The sequence below is a fragment of the Orcinus orca genome, chromosome 9 (assembly GCF_937001465.1).
Source record: "Orcinus orca chromosome 9, mOrcOrc1.1, whole genome shotgun sequence".
Classification (NCBI taxonomy): Eukaryota; Metazoa; Chordata; class Mammalia; order Artiodactyla; family Delphinidae; genus Orcinus; species Orcinus orca.
Window position 1 is genome coordinate 94,027,868 of NC_064567.1, and position 14,104 is coordinate 94,041,971.

Below are 14,104 nucleotides of genomic sequence, written 5' to 3' on the forward strand. Positions count from 1 at the left end.
ATTTAGGGGAAAATGACACACTAAACCTGTAAAATTACAGTGAAGAAAAAAAAAAAAAGGAAGGAAAGAAGGGAAAGAAAGAGTGACAGCAGAACAGAAGAAAAATATGATATGAAATCATTTCCTGGGCCTAAAGCAGCGTTTCCCTGATCGTCATGGTAGATGAGTGATTTTTTTAAACAATGTTTCAAACAATTGTTTCCGTAGTCTTAAAATTCTTCCTCAGGGGACCCCAAGGGAGGTGGAGCTGGGGTAGAGGATAAGAGGAATGAGTTTCCAGGTCCAGGGCTCCACTACCTCTCAAAAAACAGTTCCCACTGGAAATATAAATGGTTCCCATAAAATATTTGGCTTCTGGGGCATGAAATAGTTTGAAAACAACCTTCTAAATGGTCATAACTTATGGTGGCCATTTAACCTTATCCTTGAGGTAACAGCCATGATGGGGCTTCCTTGGCATTCCTTCAGGTCAAGTGAAAAAAAAAATTGGAAGGCTTAATTCACCTATCAATTTCTCTCTCATCCCCCATAACACCCAGTTACAAGAGTGTATTAACCCAGGCAACCAGCATGGTGTCAATTTCCTTGCCTCTCTTGGAGCAGCATAACTGTCAGTGAAAATAAGTTTAGTTATTTTAGTAACTTTGCAGGGAAAAGTATAAGAACCAATGAATCCAAACCCCTGGAGTTCTACCCTTGCCTCAGTCTTCAACTTGCTTTATTAAGAGATGGTCTGTGGGTTGTTTTTATATGTCTGGTTCCTGAAAGAACCCCGCCACCATCACCAAATTCCCGTCTTTGCATTCTCTTTGGAAGCTGTGCCCAGCCCCATAAAGCAACCACTTGTTGTCTAAATTCTAAACAAACGGAAAAATGGTCGGCAGCTTTCTATTGCACTTACATGGGAAATTTCAGGCAATGCCACAAGGGCTTAGTTACTAAGTGAGATTTAAATGAAAACATTTTTCATTGTAACTCAGACCTAAATCAGTGCAACTGAACACAGTCAAAAATACTGGTCAGAATTAATTCACATGGATGGGAGGGGGGTACTCCAAATCTCATTTCTTGAACTAGATAGGTTTCTAGTCCCTTGTAGAACATCCCTAATCCACTATGTTTAAGTGTCATTGAGACATCTCAAAATCCTACCCATTCTGCCATTTCTAATTCTTAATAGATTTATAAGTTGTTTCTGCACTATAATTAGAGTATTATACTTCTAAATCAAAAACAGTCATCAATTTTCCTGTCCTTGTACCAGAATGTCTACCTATAATAGAATTGCTTAGAAACTCCTAGATCTTTGCTAATCACATTAGTGAATTCTTCCTTGGTACCCTATCTTATTATGGCAACAACATGTGCTTCAAATTTTGGCCACTCAAAAGTTATTTCTTACAGAAGAAGGAGTGCATTGCACATGGCTAAATGATGAGCATATGTTAGCACACAGACACACACATGAACATACTTTGAGTCAATGTCTGTTATTGGGACCATAACCCATCTGGCCAATGAAAGTTACAGATTTGCATTTGAGGGCTGCCTGTACTAATTCACATAATTAATAAAGCTTATTCAAAATGGCAATCTCATATTGTTATATTTACTTACAGTATCTCTATCTTAACTAATAGATTCATTTGCTGTTCCTCATTTCAAGCTGTGGCTTTCTGTTCCTTGGAAGTTTTCAGTCTGAATCAATTTCAGTTTATGGTCACCATGCCCTTGTATTCTATAGCCATCATGTGCCCAGTTACAATCCTTCTTTGAAGTACTGAAGGCATCCAACCAGAAAATATTTACTTCCAAAGCAGTTTCTCATGCCCTTGGACACCTGCTAAATCTGACCACCTGTTGTACAATGTTGAAATTTCAACTGTTCTCTGCTCTTATAAAATAGGAAACGTAAAAAGGGGAGTCTACTCAGGAGTTGGTATCACTCTTAAGTGAACTATTTAGCACACTATATGCCGTTGGTCTACAATTTTACAATGAAAGAATATTTGTGTTTGGCCTAAGATGGTTTAAATACTTAGTGAAGAACAGACTCATACCACAACTGCTCGTCCTGGAACCCAATGAAGTCTGTTTCTTGATGAAATTCACATTGGCAACATCACTTTTGATAACCAACAACCACTGTGGTAAAAAAACCTCTGAGTAGAGAACAGTCCCCCATGACCAAGTGTAGTGAGTTGAATTGTGGCCTTTGAAGAGATATGTCCATGTCCTAATCCCTGAAATGTATGAACGTGACCTTATTTGGAAAAAGGATCTTTGTAAATCTAATTAATGACCTTGAGATGAGTTCATCCTGGATTATCAGGGTGGGTCCTAAGTCCAGTGACAAGTGCTCTTTTAAGAGAAAGACAGAGGGAGATCTAAGATAGATGACACAGACACAGAGCAAAAGGCCATGGGTAGATGGGGTCAAAGATTGGAATCATGCACCACAAACTAAGAAATGCCTGAAGCCACCAGAAGCTGCCAGAGACTGGAAGCATTCTACTCTTGAGTGTTCAGAGGGAGCGAAGCCCTGTTGACACCTTGATTTGGGACATCTGGTCTCCAGAACTGTGACAGAATACATTTCTCTTAAGTCACCAAGTTTGTGATAAATTGTTACAGCAGCCCTAGGAAACGAATATACTGTGATTTGCTATCCCTCTGAAACAGCAGATAAAAATATAGGATCATTTAAGTGTCCATAAATGTTACCTTTCATCTTAGGAGGGAAAAAGCAAAGCCTGGGTATAGGTGTGAGGCTGGAAAGAGGAGAATTTTGTTGAATGATATAGAACTGATGGTATGATAAGCTGTCCCATTTCAAAATCAAAATGACATATTGACACCTGGAGAGGAAAGATAACTGACGTGGAAGGAAGTTTAACATAATAAGTTAGACATATTCAATCATCAGGTCAGAATAATTTTTAATAGATTTTGGGTTGCAATTTAAAAAAAAAAAAGCACTGCAAAGAGAAAAATCTTATAAAAATCTCCAGATATAAGACTGAATAAATAGCACACCTCCAAGAAAGTATGAGAAGGAGCTGAGGGTCTCCCAGTGTGTCTTGACTTTGTCCTCAGACAGGGTTTCCTTAGATGGACATACACTTTCCCTGTCACTTGATCCCTTCTGCCTCTCCTCACAGACTGCACTTTGTGTCGTCTACCAAAGTTGGCACAATACTCCAAAGCTCACCATGTATTTTATTGTTTGTATTGTTCCCGTTAATTTTTAGAAATACTGGGATCTTTAATTCAAGTCGTTTTATTTGGGGTTGCGTACTGTTATTTCTCACTAGTTGTGAAATAGGTCAGGTGTCTTCTTGACTGTACTAGTCTGTGAGAACTCACCACTCGAGGTATAAAAGCACCAGCTTCCCTTCAAAAGGACCGTGGGATTTCCAGGCTCTACCTGGGGCTTCCCTCTCCAAGAATGAGCTGTGGTTCCATCCTGCTGCCATTTTCATCTTGAGGAGACATCTTGCTTCAAATCAATGGTCTAGTCTTCTCATGAGAAGGTCATGGCAGGGTACCTCTTGTTGCCTGGAGCCTGGATTCCTTCAAGACGGTGTTATTATTTTCTGTGTGGTTTTGTCTAAAGTTTGAGCACAGGCTCTGCCTCAATTTCCCAGAGTAATATGAAGACTGAGCTCCAGCCTCTCAGAGACTGCTGGAATTTGGGGAATAACTGAAAGGAAGAAAGACTCAGCAAACAACTTATGACTATGACCAGGGGCTCCTGGACCAATAAGGGTGACATCACTGCCTCACTTGCAGGTTTCCATCATCTTGAAGAGGCTAGTTGCCTCCCCCACAAGAATTTCTCTTGAACTCTGGTCTCAAAAACCAGGCTCCAAAGAATTAGGAAGGGACTTCCCTGGTGGCGCAGTGGTTGAGAATCTGCCTGCTAATGCAGGGGACACGGGTTCAAGCCCTGGTCTGGGAGGATCCCACATGCCGCGGAGCAACTAGGCCCGTGAGCCACAACTACTGAGCCTGCACGTCTGGAGCCTGTGCTCCACAAAAAGAGAGGCCGCGATAGTGAGAGGCCCGCGCACTGCGATGAAGAGTGGCCCCCGCTTGCCACAGCTACAGAAAGCCCTCGCATAGAAACGAAGGCCTAACACAACAAAAATAAATAAATTTAAAAACTCCTACCCCCAACATCGTCTAAAAAAAAAAAAAAGAATTAGGAATACCTCAATCAAGTCCTCCTAGTCTTCTCTGCCCCAGCCTCTTGAGAAAGATGGCAAAAAAGACATTGAAAGAAAAACAAAATTTAGTTCAAGTTAATTCTGTGGCAACTCCTCCCTCTTTCCAGGTTATCAGGCCAGAAGTCTGGAGTCTTCTCTCAACTATCCCTTTCTCTCAGAACCCATGTCCAATGCATCCATAAATCTTGTTAGTTCTACTTTCAGTATCTATCCAGAATCTGGACTCTTCTCACAAGCTCCACCACTCTCACTTGCTCCAAACACCCATTATCTTTTTCCTGGGCTAATGAAGGAGGCTCCTACCTCACCACCATTTTTATACCTTGCTTCTTCCATCCCTAACAGCATATTCTCCACTCAGTAGTTTAAAGGGACTCTGTTACCATTTAGGTCTGCTCAGAACCCTCCAAGCCTTTTCCAGTAACCAGTCTTAGAGCTTGTGCCCTGGTCCCCACATGTTCAAGCTCCCCTCCACCCGCAAGTTCTGGTTGACAGCTATTTTCAGGGGCCCAAAAAAGGTAACCACACAGAGCCTCTCCTCTCCCCTCCCCTCCCCCACCCCCATAATCACTGTAATCTGAGTACCCTGAACAGGAATCCTCTGACCAAATAGCCCCAGACTACTACTCTATCATCTCTAGGATAAAGTATGCAGGACCCACGCACACCTCTAAGCTTGAGGGATGGCCAAGAGGTGGGGTCGAGGGTGTGAATATGGACTTTCATTTGTCCTCTTTCCCTAGCCCCAGAACTGTGAGAGGCTGGCCTGCTCTTCTCATGTCACTCAGAGAAAAGCCAAAATCTTTTGTAGTCCTCCAAGGTTATACAACACCTGCCTCCCCAGCTACCTCTCCAAGTTCATCTGGTCCACGCCCTTGAGTGGTTCCTGGGACACTTAGAGGGGTTTGTCTTTCTGGGCCTTTGCACTGGTGATTCCCTGTGCCTGGAATTCTCCTCCCTCCATCTCTTTTCCTGGATTACTTTTCTTCATAGCACAGATCACCTTATCATATTCCACATTATATACTACCATAATATTTTATATAACTGTATATACAGATTATGCTAATGTATAATTTTTTAAAAGGTAAAATCATAATTCTCGTACAAATATAAAATGAAAACAAATCAAAGATTTTATTTAGTTCTAGTGGATGAATCAGTAAGATTTTAAAACTGGTTCACTGAGAATTCATCTTGCAGATTTATATCCTTTACTTACCAAAATTCATTTGCATTGCCATGCACAGGAAGCATTTTCATTGCTACAGGTAGGCAACTTATAATTGTATCAGTTTCTACAACTTAAATTCTATCCCTACAGAGTTGTAAGATAGTCTAGTCTATCAAAGACAATCAAGGTGCACACCTTATAGGTTCATATCATCCCCTGAGGATCTCCTAGACAAGATTTTCCACTGAAAGGACACTCAGTGATCTCTTTTGCCCATTTTCAACTCTTGAAGATATTCAATCCTGCCAATAACTATATACTCATATTCTAGTTTAATATACTGACTAGTAAATACTATGTCTTCATATATGACTATTTCCCATGGTACAGTATAATTTCCTTGAGGGCAAAGATTTTTAGACTTTCTTTCATGGCTGTATCTCTTGTGTCTAGAATAGTAGTGAATACATAGTAAGCATTTAATGAATTTTTTTGAGTGAGTGAATACACAACTCCACCAGTATATGTAATAACTATATAGGCATAGAGGAGTCTAAACCTACATAGAGAAAAATAATGGTTATCCCATAAAAGTAGTATTATTCTATGAGGATATCATTCACATGACTCCTGCTCTCAGTTTAAATTGTTAAGTAGAATGCTTAACTGCCGATCTTCAACCTTCTTCAAGGCCACAGTCAATCCCCCAAATAAATATACCCTAGTGCTGTTTAAAAAACAAACTATACACCCAAAAGGTAAATTTAAATTTTTACTGATTGGAAGCAAGAACTGCTGGCTTGTTTTCTTTCCCATCTTCAAAATTCTTGGGATCTAGAAGTCTAGGGTGCCTTCTACATATGTGGTTTTTTTATAAACTTCAGTGGATATTTAGGAACATGAAATATTTTCCATGAAAGTACTTTTTATTTTGATTTTCAGCTATCCCCATCTTACTAAATTGTTGGCTATTCCAGAGATAGGACACATTTTTTCCCCTCTAATAGAGTATGAAAAAATAACCATTGTAGTTCTCAACACATTTGATTTCTTACCAGAAGGTCTCTTTAGTTCAGCTCTTTGGATTTCAGGTCAGACTTTCAGTGGATCTGTTTTTCCCATTCTTGGGTTGTCTCTAGGACAGCCTAGCCGTCTTTACAGATCTCATTAATAAGATTGTTTTAAAAAGAAAGCAACAAACTAACTAAGCCCTCTTCCAAGAGCTCGTCAATGCTCTAAAAACCTCAAAAATGTTAAAGACATTCTTATAAGGAATGGTCACAGCAAATTTTTCACTCAGCTAAGTGGCTTGTGCATTCATTGAATGCTAGACGCAAACAGGTCAGTCTAGATAAAATCCTACTTCATAAGGAGGAAACCCATGCTTCCTAAGATTCCACCAAAACTGAGATTCTGTATATTGATTTCAGCCCAAGAAGGATGTACTGAAGACAATGTGTGGGAGGAAAGGAAATAAACAAACTATGTTTATTGAGTGTTTATTATGCCCCTGACAGTGAGCTAGCAATTTTCAAACACTATTTCCTTTAATTTTCTCGATATTCCTGGGAAGTAGTTATCATCTCCTCAATCTATCACCATCTTTATATACTAGGAAATTGAGGCTCATGAGGTCGATGACCAGACTAAGGTCACAGAGCTGGGGAGTAACAAAGGCAGAATTCAGAACTACATGTCATGTGCTCCCAAGTCCCTTTTTTTTTCCTCACTATGGCAGGAAAGCTACAGCCCCAGTTATGTAACTCCTGCTTTAATCTGTGCATTTGTAAATTGGTAATGATGCTTAAAGTACAGCAGGAAGGAGAACGGCAGAAAAAACAGCTTTTAATCATATTCATACTTCATATCTACGTTTTCAAGGATTTTACGGTGATCCACTGTAGATGCCCAGAAATGGTACCCAGTGAACTTCCAGATGAGGGCTATGAAGGGTTCATGGGTGCCACAGTCAAAAGTTTCTTTCCTGGGAATTGCTTAATTCCTCTTGTTCAATTGAAAAGGGCTTTGCTAATAGAATTGGCGATTCTATAGAACTTAACCACTATATATACAGTATAAGGAAGGTTCTTGACTTGGCTATAAACAAAATAGCAGTATGGATTTGGGCATCTCTTTTCTGTATATATAATATTTTGCTTCAGTCACAGGGGACTGATCGTAATACTTTTACCTGGCCTCACCGGGCAGTTGAAAGGATACAGTGAGATGGGAGATGAGAAAATGTTTTCAAAAACCTGGTAATAAATTTACTGAGTAACATCATAGTAGGAAGTGATAGAACACAAAAATCAGTGTTTTGAACTTGTCCTTCTCTTCAGTGGACGAGCTTGGTCAGTTATATCTCTCTTGCTGTTCCCACCTGCAATAACAACAGTCATCATAAGTGTGCAGAGAGCCTCCTCAACTAATCCTCACAAAACCAGGGAACCTGACATCATTCCCACGTTCTAGGTGAGAGAACTAAAGGCCAGAAATCTCACATAAATGGTTCAAGATCACGTAGGTGAGACTCAATCTTGTATCACCTAGCTCTAAACTATATGCTTGTTTTCCACACCATAACATTGGAGATGATAGTGGTTTATTCCACACAGCTATGAGCAGAAATCCTCATTTAAGTGATAGGGTTTAGGCAGTGCCTCAGACTGGGAGATCACCCTCCACCACGGCCGGGCCTCGGCGCTGGAGACCTTGAAGGTCTCAGAAAAAGAATTCCTTTCTTTTGGAACAGACAGCACATCATTAAACCTCTCAGCTACTTTAGCTATTCTTTAGCTGCTTCGTTTAAATGGTTTGTCTAATTAGTTGGTTGCTTCCTACTGTCTCAAAGGAAAGAAAATGAGACATTTAGTTTTTAATCAGTACGAAGTTCAGAAAGGCCAGAATTTTAAATAAGTTCTGAACTTCACCCAACCCCTTTTGTTAAACAAGAGCCTACGTTCGCTCCTAAAGCTTATTATTTCATGGTTGCGATAGATGAATTTACACGAAGTTCAGTGGAGAAAGAAGACTCTACATTAGACACTTAGCTGGGAATCACTTAGCACAGACTTTGACGAAAGTCTGAAAATTTGGTTTGGATGAAATCAGCCTCAAGTTCTTCTTTCCTTTATTTTAACAAATGAATCTCATGACTTGACAAGGCAAGAATGTCCTAGTCATAATGGATATGATGAAGTGTGATAAGACAAAAGAAAAGATACTATGAATTGAGAGAAAATGTTTTCCGTTCATAAAAATATAGTAAAAACAAAGGGAAATGAATGAAAAACAGCGCGGCCATTTGAAAATCTGGTTTTGTCTATAATGCCTGTGTGCATAGATCCATATTTTAAAATAAACCTGAATATTTACCCAAGCCTAAATTTAGGTCCTCTATTATTTGTTCTGCCTGTCTTTATCATGATTCAAGCTTCATATTTCATTGTGTGAAAGAAGTATGTGGCAGGCTAATGGTCTAAATACCTAAGTCTCATTTTATAAATATTTATTGCCAACTGATGTGTTCCTATCTTTGAAGTCATATGCATGGCTCACTGTAAGCCTATACTTTCCTCCTCTTCTTGTGAAGAATAACTACACAGCACTCTTGTTTACATGAGGATCGCTTCAACACAGAGTTGATTTTTTTTATCCACATCTTCTCACATCACTCATCTTTGCTTTGTTATATTTTCTTCCCCCTTTCACCTCACATTTCATGTAGCAAAGGCCAGAAGTAATAAACCAAACAACATGATCTGTGCTGCTGTTGAATTAAAGCAGTGGTACAGGCTAAGCTGATCATTCATAACCTGCCTGGAGTTACTGCAGGGGACCTACCAGGTCCAGGGGAGAGAAATAAACAAAACCCAGAGAAGAAACTCAGAATAAAAGAAGCGAGCGTGGCGGATCCTGAACATCAAACCAAAACCGCTGGACATGATTCAATAGAGAGTCATTGGAGGTCTTGAAGCAAGAGAATCAAGTTAAGAAACAGAGCTTCAGGAAAATTAACCTACCTGCATTGTACGTGAAGGATTGCCATAGACTGGAGGAGAGACCAGTTAGGAGGCAACTGCAATAATATAGATGAGATGGGATGTAGAACTGGACATATAGTTCCACTAAAATTGAGGCGTTAGATGATGACAGTGGAAACATATAGGAAGGTGCCAATGGGAGAGATATCAGCACTATAGAATTGACAAAATTTGGAAATATTGGATACAGGGCAAACTTGAGTAGAAAATGCAGTAAAATTTTTAACTATAGGGAATAGGAAAATGAGGGAGGCATTAATTAAAATTGAACAAGGAAGAGAAGCATGATTAGAACAGAAGATGTGAATTGATCATTTTTGGACATTATAAATTTTAAGTTTTACTGGAGCCTGAAAAAAGAGACATCCACAGAAGTAATGGGTGAGAGAGGCAGGCGTGAGCTAAATATCTGGTTGGATAAGACATGGCAGATGAGGAAAAGAAAGGCATGTAGGAATGATTTCTGGTTTCTGGCTTGGATGGCCACATGGTGATAATAACCAGGATGAGTTATTGAGAAGGAGAAGCGTTGAGCAACCACGGGGGAGCCCATATATTCATGTTGAATTTAGGTTTCTCACGGGATATACAGGTGAAAACATTCAGAAAGGTGAACTCACCTGCCTGGAGCTCAGTGGATGGGTCTAGTTGAGCAATCTAGATTTGGGAATAGCAACGAGAATTTAAAACACTGTTAAGGGGAGCAGAGTTCCTCTTCTGGGAAGATGAAGTAGACATACCTTTCCTTATTCCTACACTAAGTAGAGCTAAAAACCCTGTACATTATTTATAAAACAAACTTAGGAAGATTCTTAGAGGTAGAAAGAAGAAGGCAGATCTATCAGGACCTTAGAATGAGAGGAGCAATATGTCGGGAAGTTTCCAGGGTTTTCTTTGTTCTCATACATCTCAGACTTGGGGCTGAAGAAGTTGGCCACCTGGAAACAACAACAGACACAGACAAAAGAGCCCAACAAAGCCTGCTCTTTCCAATCAAAGGAGCAGGAAAGGGGAAGCCTATCAAGTCAGAAAATTTTAGACAATGACTGGTCTTCTGCATCTAGTAAAGTACCACAGAAAAAACTGTAGCCCCTCCCCAACTCACGCTAGCTAAAGCCAAGTGGAGAGCCTAGACTTCTACTTTCATGAAGTTGTAACAAGGTGCCTCAATACCTTTGACAGGGTGGGATCAGAGAAGGCCAAGTAGGGAGCTAGGGCTTTCATCCCCACCAACCAACAGCGAGCTCCATCCAGTCCTATTGTATCAGTGGACACCACATGGGTATCCTGGACATCCAACCCCACTGGGCAGTAATGAGGCACCCCTCCCCTTCCCTGATATAGGGTGGTGTCATAGAAAGCCTAGTAGAGAGTGAGGACTGTCACTGTCACCCAACAGTAATAAGGCCACCATGCAGTGGAGTCTTAGTGGAGACTACATGCAGAGATGGAGCTGTCACCCCACCCAGGAATAACAAGGATTTTCCACCTTGGGTATCAGGCTGACTGGAGAACCTGGACTCACATATCCACCTGGCAGTAACAAGGTAGCTCCCCTTCCTCTCCTGCAGAATGAGTGTCAGTGGAAGCCAGCAAAAGCAGAAGGTTTAATAACCAGAGTCTTATAAGACAATATAAAAATGTCCACATTTCAATTGAAAGCCACTCATCAAACCAAGAACCAGGAAAAGCTCAAACTCAATGAAAAAAAGGCAATCAATATATGCCAACATCAGGATGGCAGACATGTTAGAATTATCTGACAAAGATTTTAAAGAAGCTATGTCAGATAAGCATCTGACAAAATTCGATACTCATTCAGGATAAAAACTCTCTGAAAAAATAGAAGCAGGGGGGAACTTTCTTGACTTGATGAAGCATATGAAAAAAAAAACCCTATAGTTAACATTATAATTTTAATGGTGAATGAATGCTTTCCCCTAAGATCAGTAACAAGATACAAATGTTTGCTTTTATTTGACTCTAACTCAACTAGCTTACTCTTGCCAGTGCAATAAGGAAAGAAAAGGAAATAAAAGCATACATATCATAAAGGAAGGGGGAAAAAACTGTCTTTATTTGCAGATTACGTGCCTGTGTATGTAGAAAATCCCAAGGAATCTACCAAAATATTCTTAGAACTAAAATGTATGCTCATCAACATCACAGGATACAAGATAAATATTCAAAAATCAATTGTGTTTCTATGTAGTAGCAATAAATGTGTGGACAATGAAATTCAAAATACAAAACCATTTACAGTCACTCAAAAAATAAAATCTTAGATAAAATCTAACAAAACCCGCACAGGACTTGTATGCTGAAAGAAATCAAAGAAGATCTAATGAATGGAGAAACATACTGTGTTCATGGACTGGAAGACTCAACAGAGTAAAGATGCCAATTGTCCACAAATTGATATACAAGCTTAATGCTATACTTAAAAAATCCAAATAAAATTTTTTTGTGGCTATAAATAAGATTATTCTAAAACTTATATGAGAGGCAAAGAAACTAGAATTGCTAAATCAGTTTTAAAAAAGAATAAAGTGGGCGGACTCAGTCAATTCAATTTTAAGATATACTGTGTAACTACAGTAAAGAAGACTGGGAGGTATTTGCAGAAGGAAAGACACATAGACCAATGGAACATAACAGAGAACCCAGAATAGACCCACAAAAATATGCCCAACTGATTTTTGACAAAGATGCAAAAGTAATTCAATGGAGGATAGTTAACCTTTTCAACAAACGGTGCTGGGACAAGAACACAGGCACTACTCAACCTAAGTATTGTGTGTTATACAATAATTAATTTCAAATGGATCGTGAACTTAAGTGTACAATGCAAAATTAGAAAATTTTTAGAAAAAAATATAAGAGGAAGTCTTCAGGATCTAGGGCTAAAAAATTCTTAGACTTGACACTAAAACCATGATCCATAAAAGGAAAATTTGATATCTTGGGCTTTATCAAAATTAAAAGCTTTTGTTTTGTGAAAGAACCCATTAAGAGGATGAAAAGACAAGCTACAAAGTGGGAGAAAATATCTGCAAACCATGTGTCTGGCAAAGGGCCCTCAAAACTCAAAAGTGAAAAAGCTAATACAATCAAAAGACATGAAGAGACATTTCATCAAAGCAGGTATATCCATAGCAAATAAGCACATTGAAAGGTACTCAACATCATTAGCTATCAAGAAAAAGCAAATTAAAACTACAATGAGATACCACTACCAATCTATCAGAATGGCTAAAATAAAAAAATGACAACACCAAATGCTAGCGGGGATGCAGGGAACCTGGATCACTCATATACTTCTGGTAGAAATGCAAAATGGTACAGTTTGGCAATTTCTTATAAACTTAAACAAGCAAATACCATATGACCCACAATTGCTCTCTTGGGCATTTATTTCAGGGAAATGAAGGTTTATCTAACTACAAAATGAACATTTATTGCAACTTTATTCCTAATAGCCAAAATCTAGCAACAATTCAGATGTGCTTCACTGGGTGAATGACTAAACAAATTGTGGTACATTTATGCAATGAAATAGTCCTCAGCAATAAAAAAAGGATGAACTACTGATACCCAGGAGAACCTGAATGAAACTTGAGAGAATAATACTGAGTGAACAAAAGCCAACCTCAAAGGGTTGCATCCTGTGTGATTCCATTCTTATAACATTCTTGAAATGACAAAACTACAGAAATGGAGAATGGACTAATGGTTGCCAGAGGTTAAGGGACAGGAATGGAAGGGAAGTGGGTGGCACTATAAAAGAGCAACAGAAGGGATCTTTTTGTGAGAGAATTGTTCTGTATCTTGACTGTATCCATGTCCATATCCTGATTGTGCTATTGTCCAGAGTTGTGCATACCCTTGGGAGAACATGGGTAAAAGGTACATGAGATCTCTGTACAATTTCTTAAAACAGCATGTGAATCTATGAATATCTCAAATTTAAAACTTTAATTTAAAAAATACTGTGCAGGTCAAGAAAAATGTTGTATTACCTGGACATGATCTACATGGTGATGGTTTACAAGTCTCCGGTAAGGAGCATAAAACAGAAGGCAAACATGGCCAATTGAGAAGAACCATTATTCAAGGGGCTATTGGAAGAGGAGGATCTTATGTTCATAATATTAATTATTATTATAATAATAAGGTCATGTATGATCAAACCCAAAGATGACTGAGCAAGGATTTTTCTTTAGTGCGTAGAACCAAGAAATAGCTAAAGAAAGAAAGAGACTCTTAGAAAGTAGAACTTAAGCTTATTTTGGAAGTAGAAAATGGATAATAGCTTACATTCAACAATACCCCTTAAATGCCCCCAAATTGCCAACTTGTATAGATTTTAACAAACTTGAGGAGGGGCTAAGTTTCCAGTCTGGTCAATTCAGTGATGACTGAGGAAGCTAAAAATGAGGTCAGACCATAAGAAAATAAGCCATCAATAATCCCCACCCCAAGCAGTAACCACAACTACTTGAGGATGGACTTCAAGTCAATCTTGTTTTGATCACAAGAGTCACGGGGGGAAAAAAAGAGTCTGGGAAGTCCAATTTGAAATTTGGGTTAAAATTTCAAACAGGCTGAAATCTTTCATTTAAAAAGCTATCTCTCATTTTCTGCTCCTCTCTTAGGGC